This window comes from Thermobia domestica, chromosome 17 (assembly GCF_964235325.1).
Source record: "Thermobia domestica chromosome 17, izTheDome1.hap1.1, whole genome shotgun sequence".
NCBI lineage: Eukaryota > Metazoa > Arthropoda > Insecta > Zygentoma > Lepismatidae > Thermobia > Thermobia domestica.
In genome coordinates, this window is record NC_137470.1 from 156,247,709 (window position 1) to 156,270,791 (window position 23,083).

Consider the following 23,083-nt stretch of genomic DNA (forward strand, 5'->3'; position numbering starts at 1 on the left):
TCTGAAGAGCGAAATACATTATTTCCTGTTTCCTTTAAAGGCATTTCAGCAATGTATATTAATATTTTTTCATCTTCGGAACTCTAGTCATTTCCGAGATATAAGCAATTTTTGGTTTTCGAATTTTCAACAATAACATTGAAACTCGAAGGAATTTGAAGTTGATCTGACCAAAGCTGTCTTTGAATATGAGATACCTGTGGTACAAATATCAGAGTACTCAGTGTAAGGGTATTTTTCACAGCCTTATCCGACTATATAGGTACTTTGTATAAAAGTGTTGAGACAACGGTATGGATAAAGCAATTTCATTTTTTAAAACTTTTCTATTCTGTTAACATTTTGTACGCAATGGTGAGGTAAGACAATTAACTTTCTGTCAAGGAGCGGTAAACACTTTTGGCCTAAAGGCTGCAAAACATTAAATCAGCCTTTAAATATGAGTGAGTAAAAAATAGGATGAAACTATGTAAAATTTCTTTTAACCTATCACTAAGTACAGATAGTTATCAATTTAATGGAACACTACTAAATTGCAACTTATCAGGTTAATATATTGTTGGGCCAGCATTTCCAGCCAGAACGGCTCTGATTACATTAATAATTGAGTCATAGAGGTCATTAACGGTAATAATGTTAATTACAGTACACACCATTCCACATACAGTGTAACGTAAACCGAGCACGTGTTCAATTACTTGCAGATCTGGGGAATGTGAGGACCAGGGTAGGTGTTCAAGTTTATTCTGATGTTCTTCACTCCACTCCACAAAAGTTCCAGCTGTGTGAATGGGGGCATTATTATTCTGAAATCCTTGCCCGGAAATAATATTTGGACCATAGGATGCACATGGTCCCCAAAAATGGAGATAAAGTCATGGACAATGAAATGACTGGTGAGCGTAATAAAAAGACCAACTGGAAAACAGAATGTTGCGACCCACATCACTACAGAGCTACGACCACTTTGAATGATTGAGAAGAGACACCGTGGATCATATTCTTCTTGGAGCGTCCACTACACACAAACACGGTCCGTTATTGAAATTTAATTGATCAGTAGCTGTGCATTTTAATTTGATACTTTGAGCTATAAAAATATATTACAGAACCTCTACTTTAAGGATAGACGCAAAAGTGTACCCCACATGGAACAGACACTAGAGCATATGGATAGAAACAAAAAGGTAGACTACACCACATAGCATTTTCAAAGTTTCGAGAAAAATGCCAAAATAAAATTTGAGACCATTATATTTCGTAGCCCAAACCAAACTGTACGAGTGATACTTGTCCGAAAAAGTGCTCACATGTTTTGACTTTTGATTGAACACTGTTTGCTGAGGAATAAGGTTATTTCGGCCAAATGAAGATCGAGAAACGTGATTGTTGCCAATAGTGGTTTACTTTGACAAACCAATTTCGTCAGTAATTTGAATATTATTTTGAACATACAATGTTTTGTCGTTTGCTTTTATTAAGCCCAATCACATATGAGAAGACACAGATGCAACATTATATACATAAACACGATAAACTACTTGCAGAATATTCAATACAATATTATTATACATTAAATTAGGTTTCCAAGTGTGGCTTCCACATACTCAACACATTACCCAATGAACATATTCATGCATCAAAATTCTGTATACAAGTATTCATACTGTTTCTAAAGTTTACAGTGAAGAGGCAATTGTCTGGAAAGCTTATGGCATGCAGGTTGAATATGGGGCAAAAGACTTTATACTTATCTTCAGTAATAGGAAAGGGTTGCTCATAAATTCGATATACATGCTAACTGGATAACGTTCTCTTTAGTCCTCTTATCTGTGAAATCAAATCCGTTAAAATAATAACGGTATCAACACAGTTTGATAAAATGTTAGCTATGATTTTGAAACATTGAAGTTGTAAGTTTTATTATATTAATCATAATCCTACCGCCACATGTTGAGCATAGTCATTATTAGATATTGTGGGCTACTATGCCACATTGAAATTGCAGATTTATTGAACCGAGAAAAATGTCAAAGTAGGCCAGCCTCGTTTAGTCTACTATGGCATGTAGGAAAAACAGATAAATGAATATGGCAAACTATATTACATGTAACAACTTCCGTATTATTCAAAGCCAAACTAGTCTACTTTGCCAGGACAAACTTTAGCATATTGCAAGTACTTTGGCATAGATAACTCAATGCCCTTAAAAGTGGTAGGTGATCTAGTCTGCGATGTTGCTGTCAACATAATAAGTACAATCATAAGAAGTACAGTAGCACCATGATGTTCCCTAGAACAACACAAGATAAGAACTCAAACTTACTGTACTTTTCTTGGTTCTGTACTACCATGTCAAGTTTTTAGTTTTTTTTAACTTCCAAACTTTAAAAGGTGGTCCTGTGCACCCCTACCAATGTTTGATGGGATGGGCGAACTTATCTCTGCCAAACTTTTTTACTCGGCGCTCCTAAAAACGTAATTCCACTTGATAAGGTCACGTGACGTCCCTCAACCAATTAGAGGCGAATGCGATCAAGACAATGGTTACTGTCATTAAATTATTCTTTTCTAGCTTAATATTTTTATAAGTTTAACATCCACGGCTATTCTCCATTGCTAAAGATCATGATGATGATGAGATGGATCATAATGGTACAATGAAGAAAGTGAAAACACGTCGAGAAAACCCACACACAAAATGTTTCTCTACCACAAAACCCACTTGGCGCAAGCTGGGATCATATCATAATCCCTACGCACTAGAAATGAGCGTTCTACCACTGAACCAATAGGAATTGGTTGACTTCCTTTGACATATGTAAATTTCTGGCATTGATGCTGCAGTTGTTACCTTGAGCACAGTAGATTATTGTTAGTGAAAGTATAAGCTTACATGAAAATGTATTGCGAGTTCAGATTGTATTTCTTTGTTTTGAATTAAACACGATATTTCATCAGGAAGAAAATACAAGGCCTGACGTCGGTTATAGAAGTTAAGCATCTTTATTAGCACGTTTAGAAAACGTTTATCACTATTAATTACTACGGGTTAACTTACGTTACTTTCCAACTCTTCAAGATTTAATAAACAATCTTAACGAGGGAAATCAAGTCAGCACTGGTTCAGCGACCGTGTACACAGGAAGTACATACTCGAAACAAAGTCATTATTTCTAATTTGGTGATCGCAGAGCGCTTACCTCTGGTGGATGGGGTCCCTGGTTAAATCCCCGGACAAGTAAGTTTATGGTGGACAACATCGTGTCCGTGGGTTTTCTCGCGGTGCACTCGTTTCCTCCCACATTATCATACCATAAATTATTTCATCATCTTTCACTTGCCTTAATCATCGTTTCTATTAGCCTAAATGGCATAATCAAGGGAAGTTAATATGAAAGATTTTATTTCATTCATTTTCCTTTCTTTTATTGGAGAGCAAATATCTCTATTAAACGCTGGTTGAAGTCTGCTATTCGCATTATCAGATCATTTCGATAGAAAGCATAAACAATGCTGGTAATCTATCTTGGAACATTGAATGCTTTAAGAACGCCTTCATTCTCTTCCACGTAAAGTAATACTTTCTACTTCTGCTAACTTCACAGATACAGTTAACAGTGGCGTAGCATAAGGGAACGCTGGTATGCCTGGCATCCCCTGTTAATAAGAAAAAGTACGTATTTCATTATATAATATAAATTGTTTGCTTGTAATTATCACAATTATTTTCACTGCAATCTTCTGGATGCGGTCTCTCGCCTTGCTTTGACAAGCGGAACCTATGCATGCTCGTCACTCAAATTTACATTTTCTGTCTTTTCTCTTGATATATGCTATGTTCCTAGGGCTTCCAGGGCTACTGCAAGCATCGGGGTTTATGCCTGCTTTCTGTCGAATGAGCATGCCCAACTACTTCTTTCCTATTCCTCCTCATCCCTTTCAACTCTATATTTGTTTTAGATATAAGCTGGCGTATTCGCAAGTATTACCAACTCTATCTATTTTGAACTAAATTATAGTTCCTGTACAGAACGTACGAGCGCTAACACCAAGGAAATAGAACAAAACAGAAATGGTTAATTCAATGCTTTTTTGAAGCATGTCGCTTATGTAAATGACAGTACAAAACTAGTTATGCTTTAATCGTAATTAAATGCATCGTAATTGAAATCGTAATTAAAGGCAAACTATTAATTCTCATCAGAAATACATATTATACCCAGTGGCGTAGTCAGAAATTCTTTGAGAGGCTCACACACACAAGCATAAATATAAAGCATTCTGTAGAATCACGATCATAGATCTGGTAGGCCAAGGGAACCAGCACCTCCCGCCCACCGCAAATATTGCTATGGTTCTTCAGTATATGGATATCTGACAACGAAATAGACACACAAAAAGGCCCCCAGAGTTGTTTTAAGGGATTTCCATTTGCATCTTCAAATGATATACAGAGTGGCCAAAAATTAGGTATACACCCCTGCATTGATCAAGTATAACATTCTAGCTTGTAGGTTTATTTGTTTCGACTGTTCCGAGATTAAGATATAAGTAAAAATACATTAAGAACAAATAATAAAGAAACTAAGTCTATCTGATGGTAACAATGATAAGTGATATAAAATGCAATGAACTGATCAGTGCGGTACTTTATACCTACTTTTGGGCCACCCTGTATACACTCAGTCCCATATTTAAGAAGGGTGTTAAGGTCCGGACCCAAGATGACAAATTTCTAGGGGCAACATTTTTTTTTTTAAAGAAAGAGATTGAAGTATGGTATGCGAAGAAAGAAGGAAACTATACTGAAAACAATGTTCATACAACAATGGGAGCCAAGTTTTCTGGTCAAAAGGGTAGTGGAAAGAAGGTGCTGAGACAATTCCTTATTCGCTTCTTACGTAATCCACGCATTTGTTTCTGTATGCCCCACTAAGCCCGCAATTAGGGAGGTCTGACACGCTTAATTTTCTTATAACACTATATTTCCCCTCGGAATAGCTATGTATTGCTGATTGCAGAGGTATTGTGTCGCACAAGTGACAATTTTGGCATCCCCACTTCGGAATACCACGCTACGCTACTGACAGTTAATATACATTTTAGAAGCTTTGATGATACATTAAACATTTTTTTTTCTAGATTAATGTCAACAATGAATTTTAACAGACACATAGCTCTTACAAATGAAATTTCTCCGCAGGTACCAGCAGTGTAATTTCAGATTTTGTTTGACAAGGTGTGACGAATAGATCTTCCAATGCAAGTATCGATTCAGTTTTTAATTGGTATACTATTATCCTGTAAAGTTTTTGAATGCACAAGGCATAGCGCCGATTGAAATCCATCAACTGTGTCAGGGGTATGGGCCTAACGTCATAAGCAAGCTGATGGTGAGTTTCTGGTGTAGACAATTTTCAGCAGGACGCCAAAATGTGCATGATGATTCCTGTAAGCAACCCACATTTTATCCTCTGTGATGATTCCGAAAAGAAACTCATCTCCCTCATCGTGGTATCGTTGCAAAAATGTCAATGGTGGCCCCATGCGCCTTGCTTTGTGCTCTGGAGTTAATTGCTTCGGCTCTGGAGTTAATTAATAGGAAAGTCCATATTCATAGACTGCCACGACGCTACTGAGAAGACGAGGGAAGTTCCACTGGCGCATGCGCCACACTAGGACCTCGGTATCTCACGTGCATGCAGTTGCTTCGCACAACATACGGTTTCCTAGCTAGGGGACGCGTGGGAAAGTTACTTTCTGGATCGCCTCGTACTTTTTAATTTGTAATTATATCATCACAATAATCATAAAAAGGTAAGTTTCCTGCACAGTTTAATATTGAATAGCGCAGGTAGTGATTAGCATATGAGAAAAAGCAATAGCGCTAATGGCGACACCTGATAGCACATCGAACTGCCGAATAGTAATAATAATAATAATAAAAAATAATAATATCAAGTAATAATAGTTATAGTGTGACCTACAGACTGAGGCGTTTACCTTTTATTATTAGGATCTATTTTCCGTAGAAGTTGTCCAGTTTTCAAGAGAACCAATGGTGGCCAACAGATTCGATTGTATATTGGCGCAAAATAACATACACTGTACGGAAGGAGAAAATACCGCAACTCCCCAAATGAATAAAAAAGGATAAAATTCAATTTTAAGTATAGGTAATTTCATAACAACAGGGTATCTAGTAAATGTTTCTTTTTTAATTCCAGTTTTTTTAAAAGTTTTTCCAGGACTATTTATATTATTTTCCAGATATATATAGATAGGGTGTTTTCCAGATATATTTATATATAGGGTGTTTCGAAACAATACAGACAAGGCAGGGGTGCCCACAAAGGGGGATAAATAGATACAGATATTTGGGGGGATAAAAATCTATATAAATAAGTTTGAGAGGGTGTAAAAATTAATCGAAAAGATTTTTTTTTCATGGAAGAACACCTACGGATAGATAATTGAGGGGGGGTGCGTCATGGATATGAGGGGGGGTGGGCACCACTGGACAAGGTTTGGGAGATGATTCCTGACACCAAGATAAGACGAAAAGTATAGACCAACCTGGGTGCACAAATGCTTTCTTTCGGAGTTATAGGCTGCTGAAAACATGAAAAAATGAAATTAAAAGGCCTATATCTCCAAAACTATGGGACCTACCGTAGTCGGGTCAAGACTTCACTTAGGAGCTCATATGTGCACTACCCCACCAAAAAAAAAGAAAAGAAAAAAAAAAGAAAAAAAAACATGTTCCAGAATCCTAAGGTACTCATGCAATAATTTTTATAGAGGGAGTTTTGCTACAGGCACTCATCAACTACCTCTATAAAAATTGTAGCGGAAGTTCCCCAGGATTCTGACACATGGAAATTTGGATAGGGGACATATTTATTTATTTATCTATTTATTTATTATTGCTGCCTATCACAGGAGTTTATCCCAGTTACAACAGGCTTACAAAATTAGTACTATATCTACAAATGAACAATAGAAAATTATAAAAAAAATAACTAACATATCGAGAAGAAAACATCAAGACATATAATGGCAAAATGCTAAATGCATAGGGAGAGAGCAAGATATGAATAAAATACCATAAAGAGAAGATAAACAAACTACCAAATCACATACGACCAAAAACAATAGAGGAAACATTAGAAGTATAATATAATTATTTTTATGAGCACAAGAACATTGAGATGCTTCTAGAGTAACTTTATAAAGCCATTTTTTAGTAAAGAAGCATAATAAAGTCCATAAACTAAGTAATCAAATCAATTTTTAATAGATACTATATTGTTACTAAGCAAATTAAAAAAAATAGTAAGAATAGAAGGCTTGTTAAAATATTAAAGACTTACATTATTACCATATTACAATTAAATTTCCTTATATAATAAATAGATACAGATATATCTATACTATAGGTCATCTAAACGTGATAAAATTGTTATAAGTGATCTTATGTAGGCAATGCGTGGCATAACAAAATCAATTTCAATGTTATTGTGTATTAATTTGTTAAATAATCTACACATACTTATCAAAGGTGTATCCAAATGTGCAATGGTTTTGGATATTTTACAAATAAATGGCAATTTTGTCCTTAAACAGTTATGCGTAATATTAAAATTTAATAAATGTAAAACTCAGGACTATCAACAGTTCCATTTACTAACTTAAAAAGAAATATAAGTTGAAAATACTTTCGTCTAGCAGATAATGTTCCAACATCAAATATCTTTGGAAGAGTTGCATACGATATTTTATTTTCATAAGAGTTTATTGTATAAGTTTTATAATATAAGTATCTCAGAAACTTATTCTGAATCCGTTCAATTTTTGCAATGTACTGCTTATAATACGGTGTCCAAACTATACTTGCATAATAAGTTTGTTTCGTACTAAGAAATTGAATAACATAATTAGAACATATGGATTATTAAAATCTCTAGTACCTCTTATCACAAAACCTAGAGATTTGAAAGCTTCATTGACAACCTTTTCTATATGTGCATTAAAACACAATTTGGCATTTACAATGACACGCAAATCATTTACTTCCTGAACCCTATTAAAAATATGTTTGTTAAAGTATAATTATAATGTATAGGGTTTCTAGTTTTAAAAAATGTGATTACATCACATTTATTTCTTTAAAATGTAACTTATTTTCAACACTCCATAAAGAGCAGTTGTTCAAATCCCTCTGAAGTTTTAAAACACCATCAAATTCTCTTATTTCCTTATGTAATTTCATATCATTCGCATATAATGAACAGTGTGAATATTCAAGTACAGGTGGTAAATCATTAACAAACAGTAGAAAGAAAAGAGGTACAAGATTAGAGCCTTGTGGTATACCCAAATTAACATCAAACAATGGAGAATTATGATTATTATACACTACATATTGTTTTCGACCATTTAAGTAAGAAAAAAATTAATATTAATAGTTGCTTTGAAAAGCTGTAATTAGATAATTTTGCAAGTAATACAGCATAATCTAGATCGTCAAAAGCCTTCGCAAAATTTGTATAAATTACATCGACAGAAAAATCGTTATTAACAGAATCCGCAATAAACTGTATAAAATATAAATTAATTAGTAACAGTCGATCTCCATGGATAAAATCCATGTTGAAAATTACATATGTAAGGTTTGACATGATGAAATATTCTATTATAGAGAATATTCTCAAATATTTTAGCTACCGTAGAAACTAGAGATATTGGTCTATAATTTTAAATACTCTTAGCATCTCTTTTCTTAAGTATAGGGCGAATTTTACTAATCTGGAAATATTGAATTTTTAATATCAGTTTATAAATGCAATGTAATAGTTTTATTAAAACCTCTCCACATCCTTTTAAAAACTAAGTTGGCAATAGATCGGAGCCACTTGATTTGGAAGATTTTCACTTTTTAATAGCTGAGGGGAATAAACACTTTTGAGATATTGAGCAAAGTTGTAAGCTATGTCCGTATCTGTTGTAAACACTTTACCTTTGTAAGTCATATGACTTATTTCTGAATTTTGATTCTTCTTATTTTTAATATAATTCCAAAAAAAATTAGGATTATCCTTCAATGCCATTTCTGACTGATTTATATATAAAGCGTAAGCCCTCTTAATCAACGTTTTTTAGTTTCTACACAATTCCTTAAATTTATTAAAATTATAGTCGGAAGTTTTTAAGTTACCTATAATTGTACTTTTCTTTCAATGTATTAATAATTTCTGATGTAAACCAACAAGGATATTGGCATTTCTTAGATATTTTCCTTTTTGGCTCAATTCTACCAATAATACTATTAAGAACATCGTAAAAACAATTGACTAATCTTGTAGCTCAACTTGTTTATAAGATTATAAAATTGGCCTTACTAAAATTAAACAAAGTACTTGAGCTATGCACTGTAAAAAATTTCGCCTTAAATTTACTGACCGATTACCGTCAACTCTCGCTGCCATCCGATTACCCTAAATTTTACGGACCACCGTTTTTTCATAAAAACGGCAGACCGTATAGTTAGTAGCATAATAATATTGACCGTGTTTAGAAACAAATTTGGTAACGTATATTTTACGGTAATTTACCGTAATATTTAGAGGTCGTTTCTTTTTTTAAAAAAAAAGAAGCACAGGTGTGTTATTACCGTACAAGATTTACGGTAATTATCACACCGATTCCATATCTAGAGGTCCTGGCCATCCAGCATGCTCTCTTGCTAGATCCAGTAAGAATTCTTGCTGGGCAATATATATTGACCCAATTTTCATCGAATTGCTGGAAACTATCAGTACACACTGGCTAGCAATAATTTTTCCTGGATGGATGCAACTAGAGTGCACACTGGTCCACTGGTGTTAAAGACTACTTAACTAAAGAAAACACAAAAGTGAACGAAAGAAGCGTTGCACCTACGACGTGCATAATATCCATAAGAATAAAAGTTGAAATTAATTCTTAGTTTGTAATATCGAACCCTTGTTCTGATATCATCTTGAACATACATTGCTTTTTCTTTTCAAAATTACTAATTTTGTCATGTATTGAACAAAACACCAGAAGAGATTTCGATATTACATACAAAAAAAAAAATCTTGAATTTTATAGCTGAGTTTTCGCACGCTTTGAAGATGTAGTTGGAACAAACATCCATACCCTTTTAAGATATTCATAAATCGATATTCTGTTACAGTGTTAAGACTAGCTTTATTGCATGTATTTTCGCTATGAGTACCAGTAGACTAATAAACCTCAAATATTCTAATCAGCGATTCTTTCGATTAGTCGCATTATTACGGTTTCAGATAACCAAGCAGGCACTCGACAACATAGCTTAGAATGACCAGAAGTACGACTAAACAAGTGTAAAACCATATGACTTCTCACAACACTGCCGACAGTATCCAGTATCCGGTATCTCAAATTAATAAATACGTGTTTGCATAATTATGTAACAGTGGCATCAATGCTAAAAAGAAAAAAAATAAAAGTCACCAAACTTCCAGAGTATCGAACTTTTGCATATTTAGACTATTAAACGCTCAAATGTATTAACAAGACACCAGAACAGATTATAGGTACTCAGAACAAAATTAAAGATAAAAACATTTACAGAAATATTTTTCAAATTTAACAATTTATTTATCCAGAAAAAATAATGACAGCATGGGCGCCCGATAAAAATTCTCTAGGGGACTCAACTCCCTGGTTACTATATACCCTTATATTTTTTATTTGTATTAAGAAATTTAATACGTTTTCACTAGCTAGGGGAGCGACCCCCTGCCTCTCCTTCGGACACACATGAGTGACAGTATACTTTTGTTTCTGTAATATGAAAAATTCCAGTTGATGCAACACAATTTATGTAATGCTGTTACGGTAAACTACGAAGCACTTTTCCTAATTTTTTTTAAGTATTTCAACATTGTGATTCTAATTCTAGCTTCACAAACCACTCGCAGTTGGCTACATTATTATAAGAATTTATACATCCAGCAGCTTCTTGGTTTCGAATCGTTGCACTTTGGAGCGATCTGCTTGCCACGATAGCCAACTAAAGTTTTTTGTCACCGAACAAAGTTCAAATATTAACATGGTGCTTTCCCATCAATCCTCGCTTCGAACATGTGCTTTTTCTCTCCAATTCGCATGCCCGACACAAGCATCTGACAGGAAAACGGTCTCCTACCATTATTTTAGAAAAACGGTAAACCGTATATTTTTTACGGTAGGAGGCACTTATTTTCACGGTTATTGGTTACAGTGGACAACATAGCTTAGAATGAGCAGAAGTACGACTAAACAAATGTAAAACCATATGACTTCTCACAACACTGCCTACAGTATAAAGTATCCGCTATCCCAAATTAATAAATACGTGTTTGCATAATTATGTAACAGTGGCATCAATGCTCCAAAAAAAGACACCAAACTTCCAGAGCATATTTATTAAACGCTCAAATGTATTAACAAGACACCAGAACAGATTGTAGGTACTCAGAACAAAATTAAAGATAAAAGCAACATTTACAGAAATATTTTTCAAATCTAACAATTCATTTATCCAGAAACAAATGACAACATAGGCGCCCAATGAAAATTTTCTAGGGGACTCATCTCCTTGGTTACTATATACCCTATTACATTTGATATTTTTATTTGTATTAAGAAATTTAATACGTTTTCAATAACTAGGGAAGCGACCCCCTGCCCCTCCTTTGGGCACACATGAGTGACAGTATACTTTTATTTCTGTAACATGAAAAATTTCAGTTGATGCAACACAATTATGTAATGCTGTACTAAGTACGGTAAACTACGAAGCACGTTTCCTAAAAGATTTTTTAAAAAGTATTTCAACATTGTGATTCTAATTCTAGCTTCACCACCACTCGTAGTTGGCTACATTATCATAAGACTTTAGTTTATACATCCAGCAGCTTCTTGGTTTCGAATCGTTGCACGTTGGAGCGATCTGGTTGCCACGATAGCCAACTAAAGTTTTGTCTGTCACCGAACAAAGTTCAAATATTAACATGGTGCTTTCCCATACATTACTTTGCTTAATGTTGAATTTCCAGGATATCTTCAACAGTAGTAGGCCTACTGTATATATCACACCAGAAAACCACACACTAAATAAAAACTAACAAAAGAAAGAAACAAAACAAAACAAAGCACAACACATCCGAACCTACGCGCCACTAATCCTCGCTTTGAACATGTGCTTTTTCTCTTCAATGCGCATGCCCGACACAAGCATCTGACAGGAAAACGGTCTCCTACCATTATTTTAGAAAAACGTTAAACCGTACATTTTTCATGGCAGGAGACACTTATTTTCACGGCTATTGGTTACAGTGTGTTTTATGTCTGGTGTGAAATTTCCCAGATTAATATTAAAATTAAGAAATGGATGATGATTATCTGCTGTCAATAATGGAGATACATTTCTAGTTAGCTTAATATCATCTCCAAAATTAGACCGAAGCAAGTCTAAAGTTTTCCCTTACACATTTCTTATTAAATTATGTGATGTTAAATTATATAAGGAAATGTAATTTGCCAACATATTACAAACAGACCCATCCTGCAATAAATCAAAATCAGCATCCATAATATATAATATGTTAAAATAACTAACAACAAGCAAATTTTGATCATGTATGTAATCGATTTCCTCTAATTTTTGGAAGATATCATTATAGGTTCCTACTTTACTATTCGGTGGAAAATATTCCAATACTATATGGAAACTTCTTCTAGATATTGTAACTTTTAGACACACAAATTCAATACAATTTAATGTTATGGATACCTCAGATACACAATAATCTTGTAAAATATCAATGAGTACACCACCGACATTTTTATGAGTCCTATCACACTGAAAAACATTATACTTTTGGTCAACAAATCCACCATTGTATATACCCTCACACAGCCAAGTTTCAGTTAGTAATACTATGCCAAAGCTCGAAGCTACAATATTTGTATATAATTCTGTAAGTTTACTACGTATACCGTAAAACGGGGCTACTTTGACATTTAGGGTTACTTTGACATAGAGTGGGTCTACTTTGACAGATGAGCAATTCGTGCTTCCTGTGAGAATTTTTGCATATACTTTCATAGATAAAGGCTGATATGGTGTCCACGGTGCGAATTCCCGGAGGGGATGAGAGATTTCTCCCATTGTATTTCTACCCCCTCTCAATATCCTTCCTGTCCCTCAATATATAATATAAGGACTTCTAAATCCGCCACTGTTTATTCCCCCCAAAATGAATAACCTAATTTGTACTCTGACGATATATATCAACGTGTTGTGGAAGGGTGGAAGAGAGTGGATTCAATGTGTCCTGTGCAAAAAATGGGTGTGTGGGTTTTGTAATGGTGGATCAAAAAATCCTCAGTACGCTTGTTACGACTGTGATGTTGACGACTAAGGTTTTTCTTTCCATTGTTACATATCAAGATAACATACCGGTACATATGTAATTATGTTAAAAGTAAAGTAGAGTAGAAAACAAAGTAAGAATGTAAGGTAAAGCACCGTGATGTTCAAAGTAAAAGATGTTAAAAGTAAAGCTTTAGAAAAAACTTGTATAGTGGTGTATAATGATGTACCACAACAAAATAAAGATTTCGTGCTTATCAAGTATACAGTATACCGTACCTTACACATGACCAAAACCGTGTTTTATACACTTTACATAAATTCCATGTCAAAATAACTCCATACGTTGAGTAACTTTGACCTAATGCAGCAAATACATAAGATGTCAAAGTAGCCCCACCCCCGGGGCTACTTTGACCGGCATTTCTTAATTTATTCCCGCCTAAACTTACTTGTAGAGACTTAGGTTTCGTAGTGGATGTGATAGCCTAGATACCTATTGTTATGATGAGAATAGTATCATTCAGTGTTTGCAGAAAGTGTCCCGTGTACACATCTAAACTAGTCCAAAAACTGTCAGTTTTAGGTACCTCTAGCATTTTGATAATTTAAATGTATCAAGTTATGGCTTTCACTCATGTATCTAGGTCAGACGTCTTATTTCCTCAACTGTGTTAAGTGTATATACAAAAGTATCATTAGCTTTCTTCTTTAGTCGGATATTACCAGCATAGTCTATCCACAAGTAGTCGTAATCTTTTTCTCTTAACTTTTCTAGCTTCACTTAAGACTATTCGCCTATGCAATGTCAGATTATGGTTAATATAAACAGGACCAACAATAGATAAACCGAGATCCTTACAATATAAATTTCTTTTGACTTTCCTTTGTTTAATAAACCTATCCTTGTCAGAACGCTTAACAAATTTTAGGATACCTGGATTTGGCTGATTAGGTGATTTTTTAAAATCTAATTAGGTGTCGGGGATTATAATTGCACACCCCCATTGATGCTTACCCTCATTTCAGCGATTCCTCTGATCTACGTCAAGTAATAGCAACTTATGACCTAGTAGACGTGTGGTGACATTTTCATCGTAATGGCATAGTTTCTCCACGTCTGGATCGTCTTCATCTCTACTGGACAGGTTCTATATCAGTAAATCTATTCTTTCTGGGGTTCGAGATGTACAATTTATACCCACCTGCTTTAGTGTCCACCTGGCAGTTACAATGACCATGGTTCTACTTGTCTCATTTTTTTTAAAACGAAGTGTATTTTGATATTTTAATACCTCCATCGTACAGGAGCCTGACTTGATCCATCTTATTCACGAAGAATGTGCAGCTCTTTAGAACCGTCATCAATATTTCAAAGGATCATATATGAATTTCTGGGAAAAGTGAGCCAAACAGTTGTTTCGAGTATTTACTCAACAATATTATCGAGATAGGAATGCTTCACATTGTACTCATATCAATATTATACTCATCTGTTAAGAGACTGCATGAAAGAACAACTTCAAGGTAGCAACTTTTTACTTGAAATTCAAGAAATCAAAGAAAGCCTAGTTAATAGCCATGCACAAACGCCGAATCCAAGGTTCCACAACCCGCAGTAAAATACATCAATATGACCTCTTACACATCCCAGGAATTGTACAAATCAAAAAAGAACTCATGCGGGGAAATCAGAATTTCATACCTCAACTCAAATATTCCAGAGGTCGCGTATTGTAGGTACAAATAATACATTATGTAACAAATTATTATAAACAGCTATATTCAAAGCCTACTTCCTTCTGCGACAGTCATGGAATTCTCAACTATCTTCCTACAGTGTTACAGTAACAGGATCAAGAATATGCACCTAGTCCATTTACAGTTAAAGAGGTAAAATCAGCGATTACTTCCGGTCGACGTGGAAAATTTACGGGGATTGATTCCCTATGTTTAGAATTCTATATAACTTTTATCGATTTATTAGCACCCTTTCTTACAAACCTTTTCAATAGATATAGGCAGACTCTTGTTTTAGGGGAATCAATCCGCTCAGGTGTTACAGTTTTGGTAACTAAACATTCTCGCACTTCCAGTGTTAATGATTTAAGACCTATCTCTCGTTTGTGTACTGATTTAAAAATTTTAACGCGCTGTCTTACTACACGAATAAAAGTATACAGTGAAAAACTGCTAAGTTCTAATCAATATGGAATTGGTCAAAATAAATCCGATCTATAATGCTTTATTTAATCTTAGAGATTTCATTTTCTACCACGAATCCACTGCTCCTTCGACCGTTGCTGTTTTAGCCATCGATTACTTTCAAGCTTTTGATAGTATTAACCATGAATAATTATTCAAAATCTTTGAGAAATATGGTTTTGGATCCTCATTTATTTATCTTGTACGATGAATTTATGTGCATAGATTGACAAAAGTTAAAGTTAATCGTGGCTCAAGTAACCCAATAAACATCCATAATGATTTTTTGCAAAGTGATCCAATATCTAGTCTATTATTCAATTTGTTCCTTTCCCCACTTTTATATGCGACTGAACATTTATTCCCTGGTGTCTCTGCCTACAATGCCAAAATAATTTTGCAAAGTTACGTCGATAATTCCCACATTTTTTTTTTTTTTACAAAATCCTGCCTACATGAATCGTCTACAACGTTTGTTAACCTCGCATCAACAGGCTTCTAGAGCGCCACTCAATCATAGGAAAACAAAAATATTATGCATTCATTCAGAATACAATCCTTCGTATAGTAACTACTATGACATAGTTCAATGTGTCAAAATCCTTGGTATATGGTGGTTCAACAATATCAAACAAAAGTAGAACATTCTTATCATCTTACAATAAATAAAATCTGAAGTCTTCTTAGAAAACATAGACAGCGAAAAAGGAACTTTGTTAGTCGAAACTTATTTCTCAAAATGTCCGTTTCTTAGTATTTTAAGCCACGTCGAACAGATTTTACAAAGACCAATTAAAATAACTAAACAGTTTAAAAGTCGAAATTTGTTTTTCTTATGGTATTCCAAAATCATACGCTTGGCCAAGAATCAAGTATCTGTCCTCACGTGGAGGCAGTATAGGCTTTTTGCACATAGAAGCACAGGTACGTGCCCTTCTCATGTACTGAAAATATAAGCTTTCTGTGAACACGAGACTTCGATTACAATGGAAGCAGACATTGACCACTGTTTAACCCTTCAGAGGCCAGTACACGTGGTTCCTAGGAGCTACAAATATCCTCACTTAAGTGATGTAATACTTGATATAATATACGAGCTGCTTGCAAAAGATCCAATCGAAACTGGCTCGGTCAAGAACTCTTACTGGCGGTCGCTTGTGGGTTACTAACCTAATGTCGTCTTAAAGCACCCACTCAAGAATTGGAGCGCTATATATAAAAACATTAACGCTTTCTCTCTCACCCACAAACAACATACTATCTGATATTTTGTAGTCAATAATGTATGTGATACCTTGGAAGAAGTTTACAATATAGGTATTGATAACAGTAATATAATCACATACTGCAACAATATCGATATTCTAGCGCATAAGTTTCATGCCTGTTCCAATGTGCGAATCATTTGGACATATTTTTGTATTTTAATTAGTAAAATTTGTCGTCTTTCACTTCATAGTTTTACTATAACAAAACTTATTTTCTGGCCTGATTTTAATTACTGTCTGACATTTAAAAATAATGATATCTGAGTCACTATGTAGACGGTCATGTTTCTTGTGTATACTGTAACCGTTCCGTGTAATCTGGTCGCTGTCCTCGGCTCGTGGTATTACCAATAAGTATACTCCTGATACTTTAACTTACCTGGACACGACGACGAAGACCTCTCCAAGAAAGGTTACAAACTGTTTCCCAAAAAGCTCGTCGGTCTCAATAATGAGATGAGCATTAGGCGCCGAGAGGTTCGGGTGTCTCGTCTCGAAAACCTCACGGACGATCAGACGGTCATCCAGACCATAACGCACACAAACATCACTCATACAAACAACGAAAACACACTTGATTAATTGACACTATACTTATTTATTAGAACACTATTTTGAAAAAAAATAACGAAGAGAAATGAATACAACACTGGACACTAATAAATTTTGCCGCTGAAATTACGCTTTGCCCTTTTCGGGTAATATAGCCCTTTATATATATATATGATTACGATTGAGATATCACTACAAATTCTTTTCTCACACCCTTGACACACTTGGGGGTAGCACTGGGGAAAAGTTGTCTGGATCGTCCCACGATGAATCCAGTTGTTACGCTGAACAGTCCTGCAGCGTAAAGGTGAATCTTCAGTAAAGTAACGAAAAGAAGATCTCCACAGTGGAATACTGATATTGGTGGGCGCGTATATAACTTTTTAAACGCACAAGGTCAGCGGACCTGGGATTTCACTAGTTGGGGCTAGCCGTGAGAAATCGTCCTTCACCGGCTAAATAGCTTGTGCCCCTTCACAAAACTTAACCAACGCAACGGGCGTGGTGGTTGCGTACAACACCGGAGTCGAACTCCCTGAGCCTCTAAGCTCAAGCTACGGGTTGCAATGGTCAACAGAAAAGTGTTGCCAGTTCATTTCAAAAATCACTCAGTTACTCACCTGTATGCACATACAAACAGAATATAGAAAACAATTTATGTTAATTTTAGCCAACTGCCTATAATGCACTAGACACGGCGATAACACTGGCGTGAGAAAGTACAGATAACGAACTACGAAAATTGTGAGGCTGGTGCCACCTTTGGCTACTGGGACATCTGGTCAGCCCGTATTTCTCTAATCTATTGTAATGTTTCCATAAGCGATTAACGAAAGCACTTAATTCAGTTCCAAATAGCTGCAGAATATATACTGTGCATATAATAAGTCAGGGAGAAACACTGAAATGGTTAGTCACTAACTGAAATGTTCTCAGCAAAAGCAATGTTTTAAATATATATATGAAAAAACGATGAAAGACTTCTTTGTCCAATTGTGTGGGAAAGAAGCAATTCCCACCAAAGAAAAAACTTATGTGCGTTGCAGAATAAAGTATAAATTGAAAATAATGATCACTGTCTTGACGAAATATACAGAGTGTCCACAAAAAATCCTTCTATAACCTGGTAGCGGTTATAATACTAATAGGAAAATGGCATAGAATTATACAAACAATATTTGAAATATCAGGCCAGTTTTCTGTCTCCTGTACGGAAAAGAAAAAAAAATTGCGAACTATTTAACTGTTCTTGCAGTCTTTGTCCACGCATGTAATGTTAAAAAGAAAGAATGAAAAACTATGTAAAATACCTTTGTCACCTTAGCTAATGGTAATGTAGATATAACTCATGCTAAAACTACTAATGATAATGCAACTTGTCTGATCCTCCAGATACCTATGTATACATGTATTGTCTTTATTCATTACTCCAAGTTTTATTACATAACATTTAAACGTTTTGATTCACTTTTTTAATTTTCAACATATTCATTTACTTTCTGTTTGTTGCTTCTCAATGAAGAATATTTTTAAAAAACGACAAAAATGTAGGTAAGTGATTAGCGCATTGAACTTCTATTCGGAGGACCTTTGTTCAAATCCCAGTCAGGTTCAAACTTTTTCAAATGTTTCAATGTCAATTTCAATGTGAGAAGCAAGATGATTCTCTTCTATAGAAAGAAAAAGATGTTGGAATGAGGAGAATTGGAGAAGTTCTGTCAATGGAAACAATTATTTTAAAACTTATTTCCAGAACTTGTACTACATTTGATATTTTCGTCTACTTTCAAGCATTTTGTGGTTCATGCGTGTTCAGTGATTTATTTCTTTGAGAGTATAGTATATAATGAAATAATACATTACATACAGAGCAATATTGAGATTAATATATGATGTTCATTAGACAACACGCTCTGAACCATAGAGATTCGTCTCAGAATGGATAACTGTTTCGTACATTATCTACTCAAAATTTTACTTGCAAAAAGACCTGTCTGAGTGCTACCAATTGCTCTCAGTGCCGAGAAAAGTTATCTGTAAGTTGGGTTGCATGTGTCCAGGCGTTCTACAAACTGCTATGATTTGCACCTCAAGTAATGGAATTAGGGCACTCAGAGGGGCTGGTGGCTGTACAAGCATTAACACGGAAGAGCAGAATATTTGTCTTTTGAAAAGCGTGATTGATATAATAGTAAGTGTTTCCCATTCAAAATGTCAGTCTCTTTTCTCTGCCCTTAAAGAGTTAAGCTATTGAATATTTACTGTGCAAAGTTATTAAAACATTTAACCAACACTCTGGCCACCACTTTTAGATCATATAGAGCTAAATATTTACTTAAGGAAAACTTTTCTAAGCTAGTAGTAAAAGGCCACTCAACTCCAGCTTGACAGTAAATCTTTCTGTATGAATCGTCAACCGTAATTTTTGGCATGTGGTAAGCAAGAACCCACTGACAATTAATGAAATATTTTACGATTGCCCTGAAGCTAGTAGGACGAATCACGTAAAATGTCAGTTTCAGTACACTTACATCAGGCTGCATTATAAAAATATATATACAGGATGTAACGAAAGGTTGTTTACAACGCTTTTGAGGTGATTCTACAGATGAATACAAGTAAAAATGACTATGTAACACTATGTCCATCTCGGACTCCTAACCGAGTTACGGACGTCCAAAAGGGTGGGAAAATAAACTTTGAAGGCGAATTCTGGCAAAACGACAAGATATAGAAGGGCAGTGTTTTGCGGCCCACACAGATTCTCAACATGGACTATCCAAAGATACTAAGATTAGATGTGTACAAGGCGAGCGCAAGGGATTCCGCAAAGGATGCGTAGCATGCCGCGGACGTTATGAGAACAAAGTGAGGTGAGAGGATGTATGTGAAGTGTTCATGCATACAGAAACGAATAGCTGAATGTGTATGCGTTTGCAAGATGGCGGGCGAAGTGCGTGATTGCATAACCATACAGAAAAGAAGAGCAATTCCGACATGTTTATTCAAAGCATGTGTTCGAGAAAGCAGAAAGGGCAGTCCGACAGTGGGGTAGGGACATACAGCGCTCTACATAGGGTAATTGAAAAGCACTAATAGAGAGGTGATGCAACGTTCACGATAGAGGAACCGAAACCGGTTCCGGCGATAGTACTCGTAGAAGACAAGATGCAACTGATTACTACAATTGCAATACAAACAGAAATAATGAAAAACTGAGTAAAGAGTCACACAGTACGGCAAGATGCCGAGGCACATCTAAAGTTTGAACTGGCATCCAAGATTCAACGTGTGATTCTGCGCATGGAGAGTAAAAGGGCAATTCGATAAGCATATAATAATAATAATAATAATAATAATAATAATAATAATTATAATAATAATAATAATAATAATAATAATAATAATAATAATAATAATAGGATGAAGAAGAAGAAGAAGGAGGAGGAGGAAGAGGAGGAGGAGAAAATGGTTAGGAATACGAATAAAACTAATGTATTATTATATTAGTATTTAGTATCAGTGTTAGTATTAGCAAAGTCACTACCAGCATTGTACTAGCTACCTGTTGTCTCAAATGGACCTACAATCTACAATGACCTCCCTAAGTATTACAGATGCATATCGTCCCTTCCCGGCATTAACGCAGTAAGCGACATTTTTTTCGAAATTGACTTTTTTATAGTTTTTGGCTCAGAATTTTAAGGCGCATCGAATGGTCTAATCGCCATGCTTCTATCTTTAACCGTTACCGAGATAGCTATGTCGCTTACACGGGTGTAATTAGACTTACTGGAGGCAAAAATGTTGTATGTAACACTCAGTCGTTTGTATTTACTGTATAAATGTTTCTGATGAAAATAAGAAACTGACTTGTAGTCTAGATTGTTTCAAACACCAAATTATTTTCATACTTGGAGCAAATAAATGTGGTATGAACATGATGATTACAATATTTCACGGCAAAAGTGTAGTAAGCGCCAGCTTGAAGTTGGTACTAAGTCGCTTGAAACAATTTTGATGTAATGATATCAATGATTTCTAGTATTTGTTGCAGTTCTAAGAACAAATACTTTACCTTGCAGCAATTTTGCTATCTTAAAAATATACGTAAGAGGCTCTCAGCCTCACTTCTGAAGTAAACGGTAAACGGTAACGCTTCTTACTGCTGTTTTACTTGCAATAACAGTGTGTAACGTCGTATAATACAATTTAAGGTTTCATATTTCGGTGCAGAAGTATGGGTTAAGTAGAATATGGAGCTATTCTCTTGGACTTGGAAATAGGGGTTGCAATATCTTGCGCCATGAAAAGTGCAATCGAGTAAGAAATACCTGTGCGTTGCTTCCCAGACCCAGACAATAAACAGTACCGCCACGGCCGTATTCAATTACCATGCTGCAAGCCAGAGACGTATACTCATGCTGTTTCCAGCAATCTCATCGACATGGTTCAGTGAAAAGCGGGACTTACCACTGCATGTAACCTTCTTTCATTGATCCATAGTCCAATGATCCCTTTGCTTTTGTCCGTGTCAGCCTTATATTATTTCTCTGTTATTGTAATAGTGTTGGTCTACGGCTATGATACCCTAACCGATGTAAGATATGTCACATGGTCATGGTTGAAATTTGTTGTAGGATTTATTGGCCCACATTGTACTGGTGCGTGAATTACTCCATTGTCATACGCCTGTAGTGAGATACGATAGTGCTATTCGTTGTTCATTTTCTGCCCACCGCACGTACCTGATCAAAGTGTGATCGCTTGGCGAATGACTGACCGTCATGAGCACTGTTGGTAAAACCTTGATAAGTACCGCTTGAACATCCCACAAGTACGACTGTCTCAGGTGTACTGGCAGTAGTTATTTGTGCCCCAACAGTTTGCGCTAGTCAAAATTTACTTTCATAATTTTGTTTGCCCATAACGAGCATCAGCTGCATTCTATTATGTTCGGTAGCCTTGCGCGTTTTTTATGTTACCTGCTCACGACGTGGAAGTTATGTGTTATAGATATTTGATGGCGGTTATTTCTATTGTAATGATCGTTCTGTGCATATAAAATCTAGCTGTAAAGAAAGATTTCTTTTAGTAACTAATTAGCAATGTGAATTAGTTGTGGACTTTAGGAAACTAAGGATCAGACCGGAGAAGAATGGAGGGCAAGGATGTGGAAAGCCAGCGGCTCTTGCCTTAGAGAAGGTGCCCTCTCGGCATTCGCCTGTTAAGACTGAGGAATATCACGTAAATCCTCAGTTTGGATGACCGGCTAGAACAAGGTTCGTGCTCATGTTCGACCTATCCAATGCTATTTGGCAGACAGGGAGGCAAGTTGCCCCTATCCCACCGGCCAGGTAACAAATTGTCAATATTAATTATATAAAAATGAAACCGATCTCAAAGAGCGTGATAAAAATAGCAGATTAATATTTTCCTAAAGCTTCGACTTACACTACCATGTGCCTACTACTTATAGCGAACTTTCAAGTCAATGGAAATCAAAACTACCTAATTTATTTAATGGATGTAAAATTTCTGCCAACTTCAAAAGTCAGCTTTATTTAGTAGGCAGGAGGTACGATTAGTCAAAGCTTTTTAAACTATTACTTTGAACTACAAAAAT